General features: G+C 37.7%; 1 protein-coding gene across 2 annotated transcripts in view; it reads right to left on the bottom strand.

Moving 5' to 3' along the window:
- Positions 1-6,998, bottom strand: part of stk38a (serine/threonine kinase 38a) — a 29,437-nt gene extending 22,439 nt beyond the window's left edge. For both annotated transcript variants that reach the window (XM_067591228.1, XM_067591227.1), the window contains exon 1: positions 6,898-6,998. The gene's annotated coding sequence lies outside the window, so the exon portion shown is untranslated. The remainder of the gene's footprint in view (positions 1-6,897) is intronic.
- Positions 6,999-12,892: the final 5,894 nt, after the last annotated feature.

The following is a 12,892-nucleotide window of genomic DNA, read 5'->3' on the forward strand; positions in this document are numbered from 1 at the left end:
ACAAGTGCACAAAAATTAGGTAAATATATATTAAATAAATATTAACAATATTTATTTACAACACATAAATAAATGTAGGCCTTATGGATAGATAGATGAACTGATTAGTCTCTATCTTAAAAACAAATCTCGATTCTCACTCCATCTTAATGGTCCTTCATATAGATCTATGTTTGTAATATGACAAAATAACAAAACTGACTTATGAGGAATGACTTTGCTCAAACTTAAAGCCAAATCAAGACAACAGTTTGACTTATAGATGACTCAGTCAGATGAATGATGAATTAGCATTTTGTGTTTCCTAATACCTGAAAGTAGCTGTCAGTTTTAGTGCAGTGTTTACAACAGTTACTGAGGTCAACAACCTTTTATTGCTTAAGAAAACATCATGATAACAGAGTTGTTGTGTAGTGTTAGGGCCCTTTTATAGCAGGTTTTGATCTTGTGCTTTGACTTTTGTTTGTTTACATTTGGGTAATAGATTATGCTTTTAAAAATATTTACATATCAATAATTCATCTAGATACAGGTGTAAATCAGACCTTACCAGGTTTTTCTGCCTGCTTTGAATGTGTTCATGTCTTGGGCTGCCTATGTGTTTCTCTCATCTCCTTCAAGTCTTTCTTTAAATCTTGAATCAGTTGCACGTTCTTCCTTTCAAATCAGTTCTTTACTTTCTCCTTGTTTTTCTTTTAACACCATTAACGTTACATGCTGCGATTCTTCCTCACTTCTGTCTCCTCTCTCCCTTTCTTTCACTCACTCTGAAAATGTTTAAGCCGTCCTTTTAAAAAATCTGACAGAGCCTGAAGCAGAACCTTAACTTGTATGGTGTTAATTACAGTAATTGTGGACAAACGGCACACAGTGGGAATGCGTCAGTAGTCAGGCCAGTGCTAGCACAAGCGCAGAGGGTGAGCGGCAGAAACATGACGTGAACGCGAGCAGAGCAGAGGAAACGTTTAGCAGTACGATGTCAATGTGGCAGTTAATGTACAGTACAGGCTGTGTGTCAGTTACTAAATGCTGCAGCTTCTTAAGACAAAGAAAATACTCATCTATCAAAGGGGAATAGCCCTGAAGTTAGCAACAACGCGTTAACTTGACCAGGTTCACTTAAGGTGGACTGACTTTTAAGGTGGACCAGCAATTCTCATTTTAGTGTCAATCTCAGGCGTTCTTTAACAGAGAACGGAGAAATGTCTGATGAGTCTCTGTCTTGACTTTTTCTGAGTTCATTAAAACTGTACACTGAATGTTTGACTTTTCCACAAAATGCTGCCTGATTTTTTTAAATGTGAACGATTCATTATTTTATTAGTTATATTTTAAAGATTAATCACAGTCTATAAATGGGCTAAGAGTGATCAAAATTAATCTGAACAAGTTTCAATACCCATGCAACTATTAGAATTTGAGTCTGAGATCATAGGAACAGTCACAAAAATGACATAAACCACTTCTTACATGTTAAATATTAAACACACTGATGAGAAACTTCTCAGGGTAACAGCCGACAGACTGATTCATATTAACTGAGAAGTGGCTGTCAGCTTACAGAGTGTGTGTGTGTGTGTATGTGTGTGTGTGTGTTAACATCACATTGCGCTGAAAAAGTAGCAACCCATCAGATCTCACAGTTAACTAACACTATGCAACACCAGCCTGGTTGAGGACGTCAACAGTTAACCACAGAGAATATTTCTGACCGGTCTCACATGTCGGTTTATAGGTTCATTAGCACTCCGCTAACAGCTAGACAATTACATGTTCACAACACCAGATGTGTAAACCCGACTCCTACACAGAGAGTTGCATTGTCATGGGTTGTTTGTAGCCTTCATGTTGCTAGGCTAGCAAGTGTCTTAAAGTCTGTTTATAATGAGTGTGTTAGAGTCAGTCAGCCATAAAAGTGTTTGGTTAGTCCAGTTTAACCTGCTGGATTTTCAGAAGGCTTGTGTAACATGTTTTTCTGCAACGGAGGAAATGAATTCATGACAAGTGAAAACAAGTCCAAAGCATCTTCTGATGTCTCCACTGCAGAAACGGAATATGTCAAGCTGCCAAATATCACGGTGACAGATGATGAGGAACTCAACAAGACAAACAGGCTAACAGCTGGACTGTTAGCCTAGAAGGAGTGTGTGACTGGTAAACTTGAAACCACAAGATGTCACATAACATTATTGTTAGCTAATGTTAGCTAGCTGGTTAGCTGGTAATGTTTATGTTAATGTTACATGTATATTTGCAGGAGTGGGAGAAATCTTACTGTTGATGCGCAGCGTGATGAGGAAGACACTTGGGAACATGAGTTTGTTTATTTGCTGTGTCACATGTAGTTTTAAATGAGGAAATCCACAACTTTAGGGGCACAACGGCCAGTTCAAAACAGGGCATTTCAAACTGGCCATGTGGATAGTTAATTTTAGAAGGGGCATTACGGTTTGGCCGTGGTATAATTCCTGCCCTGTGAAATAACAATTATAACAACTGAAACAAATTTCTGAAGACCTCTCGCCATTTTTCTCTCGCCTCGCCAAAGACTGGTTTTGCTTCCGGTTTGCAACCTGTACTTATCCTCTGTTTATTACAGCCATGCATAATGTAGCCTACACCGCCAAGTTCTGACCAAACTACACTTTGTGTAGCCTTCTTTATTTGCTCCAAACCAGTTGACAGAAACGTGCCTAATTCATATTTTCCTTTTCTGCTTAAAATTCGCTTGCCATTATTTTAACTAGGGGTGCAATGGATCACAAAACTCACAGTAAGGATCGTATCACAGATTTAAGTCACGGATCGGATAATTTTTTGGATCAGCAAAAACCCAGGACTTTTAACTAATTTTCTTCAATATCCTCCCAGAACTGTCCCAAAATACAATCTAAGCTGTCCCGAAATGAATGTGGAACATCCTGAATTTAAAATCTTTGTTTTTCTACATTATCACTTATTAAAATCATTCCAAGTGACCTTCAACATAAAGAGGACAAATGATTAGATGATCAATCATCAAGCTTCTTTATTTAAATTCTTCTGAAAAGATTAGACACTAGAGGTAAATCAGTCACATGACAAACAAAGGACTCTCGCAAAGTGAGAAAAACGCATGAAATAAAAACTGCTTTCAACGAGCAGAAAACTTAACGGTGGTAAGTATACGACATAAAATAGATCCTGATAAAACATTTCAATAATTCTCTCTGTCGAAAGAGTACAAACGTCCCTCTTCTTAGTCACTTTAATAAAGCCAAATCTGATGGACTGTTTCAACATACTGATGAAGCTTTAACTTTCTTAGCTGACTTAACAATACTACCACACATTAATATGCAGTTTACGAGGCATTTTTTTCACTGAGTGATGAGTTGAAGAAGCTAACGAGTGTAGCTGTCGTCAACTCAAGTACGTCACCTGGTTCACTGTCTCTCCTATGCGTGCAGCAGACACGGAGGGCTCAGCCCCGCCTGCAGTGAACCATAGATAGCGGAGGAGAGTAGCGCCACCGTAAATGACAGCAAAATGCAGCGGAGACTCTCACACTGGGCTGAAATTAAACAAGTGCACAAAAATTTGGTAAATATCATGAATAAAGACAGTCTCTACTGCGTCTTGCTGTCATTTATGGTTGCCGTCTCCCTGCTTCTCTGCTCTTTCTCAGTGTGGGCGGGGCAGCAGAGGAGGGACAGACAGCGGTGGAGAGTTGGAGAGTTGGAGAGTTAACATCTACACTCGTTACATTACTGTAAGTGCAATAAAAGCTTCACAAGTAAAAAGCCGTAAAGAGTGTGATTTGCGTCACAATGAAATAAACAATAGAGCATATTATGAAACAACTAGGGCTGTAGTCTCCTGGTCGACTGGTCGATTAGTTGGTCGATATGCTCTTATCTGACCAAATTCTCATTGGTTGAATAATCTCCCTGTTACTTTCATAAGGAGAAAAGTGCTACATCAGCAGCCTTCCGGGATTAATCCATTATTTCCTGCGGCGGGAGGGACAGACTAACAAACTACCTGTGAAAACGGGGGTGTATTCAAAACACCCCTGTTGTTTTCACAACTTTAAACTCTCCCAACCTGATGGAGACTGCTGGGTCTAACTGTACTCAACGTTTACTGAGCGTTTACTGAGCGTTCACTGAACGTTTACTGAATCAGTGTTTCTCCTATGATTATAACAAGGAGAACCCCCGCCAGGCCAAAAAAAATATTTTAATGCCAAAAATAAGACCAAATATCCATTCATTCATTTGTCAAGACCTCCAAGTGCTGGAAAAGTGAAGGGGGTTAGCACTCAAGTTAGCAACAATGGGTTAGCCTAACCTGAAGATGTTCAACAGAGAAATAGAGCAGAGAAATGTGTGGCTGCCGAGTTCACTCTGTCTTGTAAGATCCAACAATACATCTCAACTTACTCACTCGGATCAACTAACTCTTAGGTAACAAAAGTAGTTATAGTCACGATAACTACTTTTGCTTGACAATATATTTATTTTAAGACCATTTTATGCCACTGAATAAAATAATAATGCAAGTACACCCTTTCAAAGAGGCTCCCACCTCCAACATCACATGTAAACATGAGAGTGGCCAGGCAGTAATGGCGGCAGTGGGTTAGCGAGGGGGTAGCGGCTCAATATTGAGCAACAATTTAAGGGTGAATGCTACATTTATTAAAAACGCCGACTTGCCATTGGGACGCTTGGGACATGTGCAGTGAGGAATGGCAGTAACTACTTACTTTGACTATGTGACATGGATATCCTGTTAGCCGCTAATGTGCAGTGTGGGATATCTGCCTGTGATATGGAGGCTGAGGAAGACGCACCGCTTCCACTTTTTTAAAATTTTAACAGCAGGAGAGAAAACTAGATTTATCTTAATGTTGAAACCTTCTGGAAACAACCTGGTGACACAGGTGGACCAATCATTTGCCTCAAATAGATAGACCACACACAATAAGTCATGCGATTTATTCTGGTGTCATGTTGGCTAAAATGTCGGTGACTAAACACGATTAGCATCACAACTTTTACAAACTGCATAGAATTGGTACAGTGTTAATAATGCAAACACATGTGCATTTACTTTCTGCAGGCTGTGGGAGGATTTCAAGCTGGACACTACAGCAGACCAAAACAGGGCTCTGGCTGTTGACATGTAGCTCCATCTCAGGTCTAGCTAAAGTTACTTGGTCGTGTGTGTGTGTGTGTGTGTGTGTGTTGTCAAGGAGGTTTAATTAGCTCTGTGTGTGCTACACAAATCATGCCATCAGCGTTTTTTTTGTTCATTTCTATGCTATATCTATATGTAAATATTTCAACATGGATTTGCCAACTGCATGAATGAAAACGCAGTGAAAGAGGCAGCTGATCTGATTTTTTTTTACTTCTTTGGCTTCGAACCACAAGGGAACAACCAATGTTTTATACAGGCTGATCTGACATGAGAAGAACCTCCTCAACAACTTAAAATTGGCTAATTCACAGTGTTCTCTGGTCTACTGAGGGGGTTTTATCTTCTTTGTGTACTAGAGAGGATAATTAAATTACAGCTTTATTACAATACTCTTAAATCAGAGGAATAAGATGTGTGTAATCTCTCTCTGTATTTAAAAGTTAGTTCCAGGTATTTCGAGTCTACTTTAATGCAGTGCTCACATGCTTACATTGAATAAATTGTAGTTTTTATGTTAATCTGACAGCATTCAATTCATATCTGTGTGATGCTGGACGAGTTACAAAAATGTTACAGGTCTGATCTAGTTAAGACTGCTATCATGAGTTTAGCATAAAAGTGACTTATTGAGACATAAGACCAACACGGGGACATTAAGTTCAAGGGGATATAGGCTTAAGTTAATTAAAGCAATTTTACTGAACATCTGTGTTGGTGTAGTATGTTAAAATTGAATGGCACAACCACGTTATAAATCATTAAATGAATTACAATTCATTAAAGAATACATTTAGTTATTGTCAAATAAGTTTTTGGTGAGATACACAAGGGTTCAAAACAGCTCACCACCAGTCTTTTGGTATAAAAAAAAGGAAGCGTATCAAAATTCGCGACGCAGGCGAAACGTGGAATGGCATTAACAAATATTAACAATAATACAATATATTTACGTTCAATGTCATTAATTGCATCTATACATAACTGATCGTGTCATTCCCTCATGGATATTCACAAAACCGGAGTTATGAAGTGCAGCTTTGTTCAGCATTTGTCACAGACTGACCCAACCAGTGTCAACAACACGTACATACCAAAGCTGTTAGTTGTGGTAACAACGTAGCTATTTATACCATATACTACCTAAAGAGTGAGTTATTATGAATAGAGACCAATTTAACTCAACACTGGCCGTACCGTTCTTTCTAATTGTTGTTTATAATTTTTAATTAGCGTAGTTTCCGTTAACTTATAGTCCCATAAATAAATGCTTTAACCTGCTACCACTAGCTAGCTAGTTAGCTATTAAAGTTCCTGACTTTGTGAAGTTTAGCAGAGAAAATGTGAGTAACACCGGATATTTGCTATGGAATAAAGCCGTCCATTTTACGCCAACGACAATTTCACAAGCCATTCGGTTTTGTATTTTATTTTGAAATGTTTGTCCGGAAAACCGTACTTGTCATTTTAACTGCCTTGACTGTTGAAGTTACCCAAATCGAATAGCTAAGATAAAGTTAGCTAACGTTAGCCACTTATCTGCTAAAATAGCTTGAGTCGTTTGTTTTGAAGAAGGGCACCGTAAGACGGAGTAACTTTACGTTTCGTTTAGTAAGATAAATTATCAAAGCAAGTGTTCACCATATAGTACTCTAGCCTTTCATTTCTGGGCCTTTCATTCAATATTTTTAAAGTTGGGCTTTGTTCGCTTACCTTGGTCGAAGGTGCGGTGTCTGCCGTATCTTCCTCTGCTTTACCAAGCATGTTGCGTCGCCAACAGTTTGAACTCAGCGTGACACCTAGTGGCCTAAACCTGAAGTCGCCTGTACCCTTAAAGGGTCAGTTCGCCCAAATCACACACAAATAAGTTTTGGTTGTATTATCCCAAGTTTTGAGATATCTGTCTGGTAGATTCATGCCTCCATTGCAACATAATGGAGGTGAATGGAAGGTCGTTTGTGGTGCCCACAGCATCAAAAATAAAAAAATTAAAAAAAAATTAAAAAAAATCATCAACACCATCTCTTTCCAGAGACAGTCCTTAACAGTTATGAACACACTGTAGACAGGTTTCACATGCTGTAATAGTTCAATTGAACAGTTCAAGAAATGTGAATAAATAAGAATAGTAAGCAATAGAACCAATCACAAAGTTTGTTTACAATAACTTCCAGGTAGAAAACCCCTGCATCGCATACATACAATTTAATGAAGCAGCGAAAAATAAATGTCAGTTTAAGCAAGTAAATAAGTAAACAAAGAAGCATATGTAAATAGTACAAGTATAAACAGTAAGTAGGACCAAGGTACATTTTAAACCCGGAAACAGGTCGGTTTTTTGTTTTTTAAATTTGGGGTAAAAAATAAAAAACACAAACTCTGCTCGATATCTTGTTTTCTGTTCTCACCAACCAAACAAATTTAACACTCAATATTTCGTTTTCATTGGTGGGTGGGCCTTCAGCACCCCCTTGTTTCTGATTGGCCAGTGTGCTATATCAGTTATGTTTGCACTGTACACTTCAAAATAAAGGTTCCACTTCTTTGCCTTTAGAAAGTGTCAATGTCAACATAAAATATATAGACAGACAGGCTCTATATAGACCCTTTAGCCTTTAATAATTGATGATTATAGTTGAATAATAATTTATCATGACCTACAATGACAATAAAATGTTTTTCATATCAAATGAATCCAGTGAGAGCTTGAGTCTAACTGATGCTACCTGGATGAGAGGACCCAAACAGATTTACTGCACAATAGTTGAGGGTTCATATGATGCTCACAGTCTCTGTAGATCATTCACTGCATAAACACCTATCTATAAATGCCTATCTGTTTGTTTCTTTCTTTCTTTTGTTTTGTTTTTTGTAGCTGTCAACATCTCCACATGTTTATTTATGTTTTTGAGACATTGAGTGTACAAACCTATTGATGAGGAGGTTCACACAGTACCACACCTGCTGGTAATTTTTTGTAACTACTTTTAGCGTGCTTGCTGTCAATTCTACGCCATTGATCTTTCTAATTATTGAGAACAGACTTCACTATCCACAGTACATCCTCAGGAAAACTTACTAAAGTGCTTTCATTTACAAAATAGACGTAGGGCCAAATCCACAAAAGGACTGCATGGCTTTTGCAGCCACTAAACTTGTGCAAATGAGACAAAAAGTGTGTAATTCACAAAGCACCTGCAAAGGGTGAAATGTACTGTAAACTATGATGCCAAGCAAATAGCATCATGGTGCCCCTGTTCCATTTGCATGTATTGGTGCAAAATTGGTCCCTTTCTATGCAAATAAGCCTCATTACAAAGACCTTCTAATTAAAAAGACCAGCACTAATTGCCACACGCAATTAGAGTGGAGTTATTAGTGTCTTCAGATAGTGTTAACTGTGCACACACACTCAATCCTCACTCACACTCTCGCTCTGTCCCTCTCTCTTCAAATATTTAAGGGTTGTGAGGTTTGAATGATATTGAATTGATATTAAATGGTATTAATGGTGATATATACAGTCAGACATGGGGGGATATCAAGTGGGATTGTGAGCTTATCTCAGATTTAATAATAAAAATAACAGCTCTGATGGAGCTCAGGATTCATCCACAAGGGCTTCTTTATTACAAATATTCCCACCATATGAACCTGGAATCAGTGTCTAACAGCTGACCTGTGAAGATGTGTGACAGACCACAGAAAATTAATTACTGTCAGATCCTGATCAATCCAGTGTTAATGAAGTTACCGCTGCTGTGCTGCTGTGCTGCTGTGCTGCTGTGCTGCTGTGCTGCGTGTGCAAATGTGCACAGCCTCTTTTTCAGTTTGGAGATGCACTTATCGTTTCAGCTGCTGTGTGATGCTGCAGCCAGCTGTGACACACAGTCAGCTGTGGGCAACAAACAGAACATCAGTACTGATGTTTCTGCAACATCTAAGATACCAGTGGAGGCTGGTCCATAGAAGCAGAGGAGGTTGCTCCTCCTCTATTTTTTGAGAGGCAAGAGGAAGATCAAAATATAAAAAAGAATATTTGGTTGAAATAAATCATTACCAAATCTCAGTATTATTTATAAAAAAAATTTCCTTCTTCTTTAATCCATTATTGAAATTCTGGAAAGAGCAGTCTGTGTGAAGTGGTGGAGGGGGGCATAGGAGGATGGGCTCCTGCTGTCCTCCTTAAGGTGGGATCTCTTACATCCATTTAATGTACTTCATTTTTTCTATGATTGGCCAAGACACGTTAAATGACGCTCCAAGGGAGGATGTGCGTCCTAACCAATCAACAACCAGAATAAAATATTGACATTGAGTTGGTCCAATGATAGTTTCATCTTCAATTCTCTACCACTGTAACATACGTGAGTGTGACGAACTGGTAAGAGAAGAAGACCAGTAAGATATAGATAAATTGATAGAGTAGCATATTAGAAAATAATTTATAATGAAAATTGTGAACTATATTTTTAAACATATCCGTAAAACATTACATCTTATTAGGCCCTTTCAACAACCAAATTTCCTTTTTTCAGATTTAGAGGTTACACTTCACTTTTTTTTATCGAGCAGCTGCTTGCGTTAGCAAACGCAACAGTTGGCTTGTTGTAGAAGCCCTGACGGACTGTTATGGACTGTTGTTAAGCTAACAGGAGAATGGACCTGGACTGGGTGGTACAGCAGCAGCAGGACACCACCGGGGAGCGGCTGGAGAGAGAGGCAACCGGAGAATGTGTAAGTCATGTATTTGATACATGCGTTAATACTTTCTGTGAACCTACACTTTTAGATCTGTGAATGTTTAAGTGTTCAATCTTTCTATTATTCAGCACTGATCTGTACCTGTATCAGATTATAAACTTTGTGGTACTTTATATATTTCTGTATACTAAGAAAACACACAGGAAACGTGTAAATCATGTGATTTGTTGTCTGTTTTTTGATGAGAACATAAATCTGTTGTGACAATAGAATAATACTATAAATTTGAATTTCACTTTGTTGGTAAAGTGGCCACTCATTAGCCACTCCATGGCTAAAATGAGCACTTCTCTGTTTAGAAACAATATGTATATGTATGTATGTAACGATATGGTTTGTAATTGTGGAGAGCTCTGTGTGCACGCACCTCTGCTAATTAAAGACATGCAAATTGAGGCTTTTGTGCTTTCTGCAGTTTTCATTATGGAGCAATCTGTGTGCTGAAATGTGGAAAATAGCCTGAAACACTGGAAACTGCTCCGCTCACTGAATCAGACTCAAAACAAGGGTGAACTGCACTGAGCTGCATCTTTTGTGAATAGGACCTTAAAACGGGGCAGATTGCAGTGCAAATGCTGCGCAATTCACAATGCTATTAGCAGGCGCAATCCATTCTTTGTGGATTTGGCCCAAAATGCATTGTGATGCATAATACAATAATTATGGTCACTCAGTTGCACATGAACTGGCAATAGCTACAATAAAACACTGTTGCATTACTTCATGCACCAACTGAATATTTGAAAAAGAAAGACAGCTCATTCACTTGATATGAAAAACATATTGTCATTGTAGGTTATAAAACAAAATTATGTGCATCATACCTCAGTAAGAGCATAATAAATTACGATCCAATTATAATCATCAATTATTAAAGACTAAAGGTCTGTCTGTCTATATATTTAGATATATAGATAGATAGATAATCAGTTGCATGCTAATAGTCAGTGGAAACATGTTTGCTTACAGCATGCCAAATATCAGAAAGAGGAAGAGACAGGGGAGTCTTCCTCTGTTGGAGAGGGCTTCAGATGGCATATCAGTCAGGACAGTGGCCAAATCATATGGCATTTGCCATGTGACCCTGCACTGAATGTTGTCCTCAAACTAATCCATTTTGATTTCATGTTTAAACTTTTTTGAGGATGTGTATTCTACCCATTAAATAATTGTCTTGCATGATAATTTGATGGTTTCCCCTATTTTTTGTCATGTAGTGTGAAAAAAGGTATTGATTATTTTAAAAAAAGAAATGAGTAGTCACAATAACATGAATGATAAATAATCTTTTTCATTTTGAATATTTGATTGATTAATTATGTATATTTTTGACATGTTACAACTGTCCCAGTGTACAGGGACAGTTGTAACAGTGGAGTGACTGTATTTAAATCAATTTTGCAACCTGTACATATTTCATAAAACCACTTGAATACATTGTTTCAGTAGTTGACACATTGTAGTTTATAATATAGCAAATGGACTGCTCCAGTTCCAATGGTTTTTGATTTATTGGGAAAATCCCAAAAAGTGTTACAACTGTCCCTGGTCTCCCCTACTGAAAAAACAAACGGTTAAAACGTACCTTGGTCATCACGGACCACAGAATTTATTTGAATTTGGTTTTCTCATTTTTTGATTCAGAAAACAACATGGCCCTGGGTTTGTTTGTTTTTGGTATAAAAAAAAAAAGAAAAAAACATGGTATTTCTGTTTTTTGGTTCAAACAAAAAAACAAACTATCAAAACAGACACAGACCCACCTATCAATGTGGAAATTAACAAAAAGATTAATTTTCAATGAAATGTCTCTTCATAGGACATAGCTGCAAATCTTAAAATATTAACCCAATCTGAGCTGGATGCTCTTCAGCTCTGTATGTTTCCTCTGTCCATTGGGCTCTTCTGGCATGATGAATTAAAGTTAAAAATACCTTTTTCAGTTTGTGAAATGTTTTGTTCTTTCAAATATGAAGATTCCTGAGGTGTTACTTTTTTTTATAAAATGTATTGTCTGAGAACCTGGGGGGTTTATCAACCTGGCAGGAGCTTACATTCTACAATAAAATGTATTCATTCAAGTAATTTATAAGCAGGGTCCTGTTTTAGAGACTCAGTGTCTTTAAATATAACTTGTTTTAGCCCAACAAAATCATTAACTACAGCAGGGTTCAGCATTTCTCTCCCAGAATGTTATTCCTGGCAGTGTGGAGAAAGATTTGGAAGACTATTTAAACATGTTGTGGTGGGAAATAAAATTGAAGAAAGTGTAATTGTACAGTCAACTGACTAAATAAAAACCCTAATTATTTAAAACATTTAGGGAGGTCAAAACTCTCTGGTGGGGGAGGTACTGAGGAACTCATGACCTTAGAATTACAAAAATTCCTCCAGCCCTGGTTTTCTATTTTGTTTTCTTGAACGTTGCTATGTCTTCTGAAATGTGATCCCCTTCTTGGGAAATGTTGTATTTTGTATTTTGCTGCCACCGTATTTGACATTTCTGCTTTGACTCCACAGATAAAAATGTCCAGTCTCTTTAGAAAGACTTTGTGGTATGTGAGGAATCATTTGTCAGAGCTTTTGGTGATCACTGGTGTTGTTTACAATGTCTTCATTTTGTCAGCTGATATTGTGTGCATATATTTCTAATCTGACCAACAACAGCACACTAAAAAACATTTCGTCCCTTGCATGAATACTACACCTGGTTAGAACGGACACATGGCAGTGAACTCAGTGACAGTCATTACATATCTTTTGGGAGAAAACTGAACTGGATGCTCTGCTAAATATCAGTCAAGTCAGTCACAAAAGAAAAAAACAAAGAAAGAATGGAAGAAAGAACAAATAGATATAAATATGAATAGATGAATACCGAAAAACACAAAGGGCTACCAGCCATTCTGCCCTGGGTGCCCAAAAAGCAGAGACGATAGATACA

The sequence above is a fragment of the Thunnus thynnus genome, chromosome 6 (genome assembly GCF_963924715.1).
Source record: "Thunnus thynnus chromosome 6, fThuThy2.1, whole genome shotgun sequence".
NCBI lineage: Eukaryota > Metazoa > Chordata > Actinopteri > Scombriformes > Scombridae > Thunnus > Thunnus thynnus.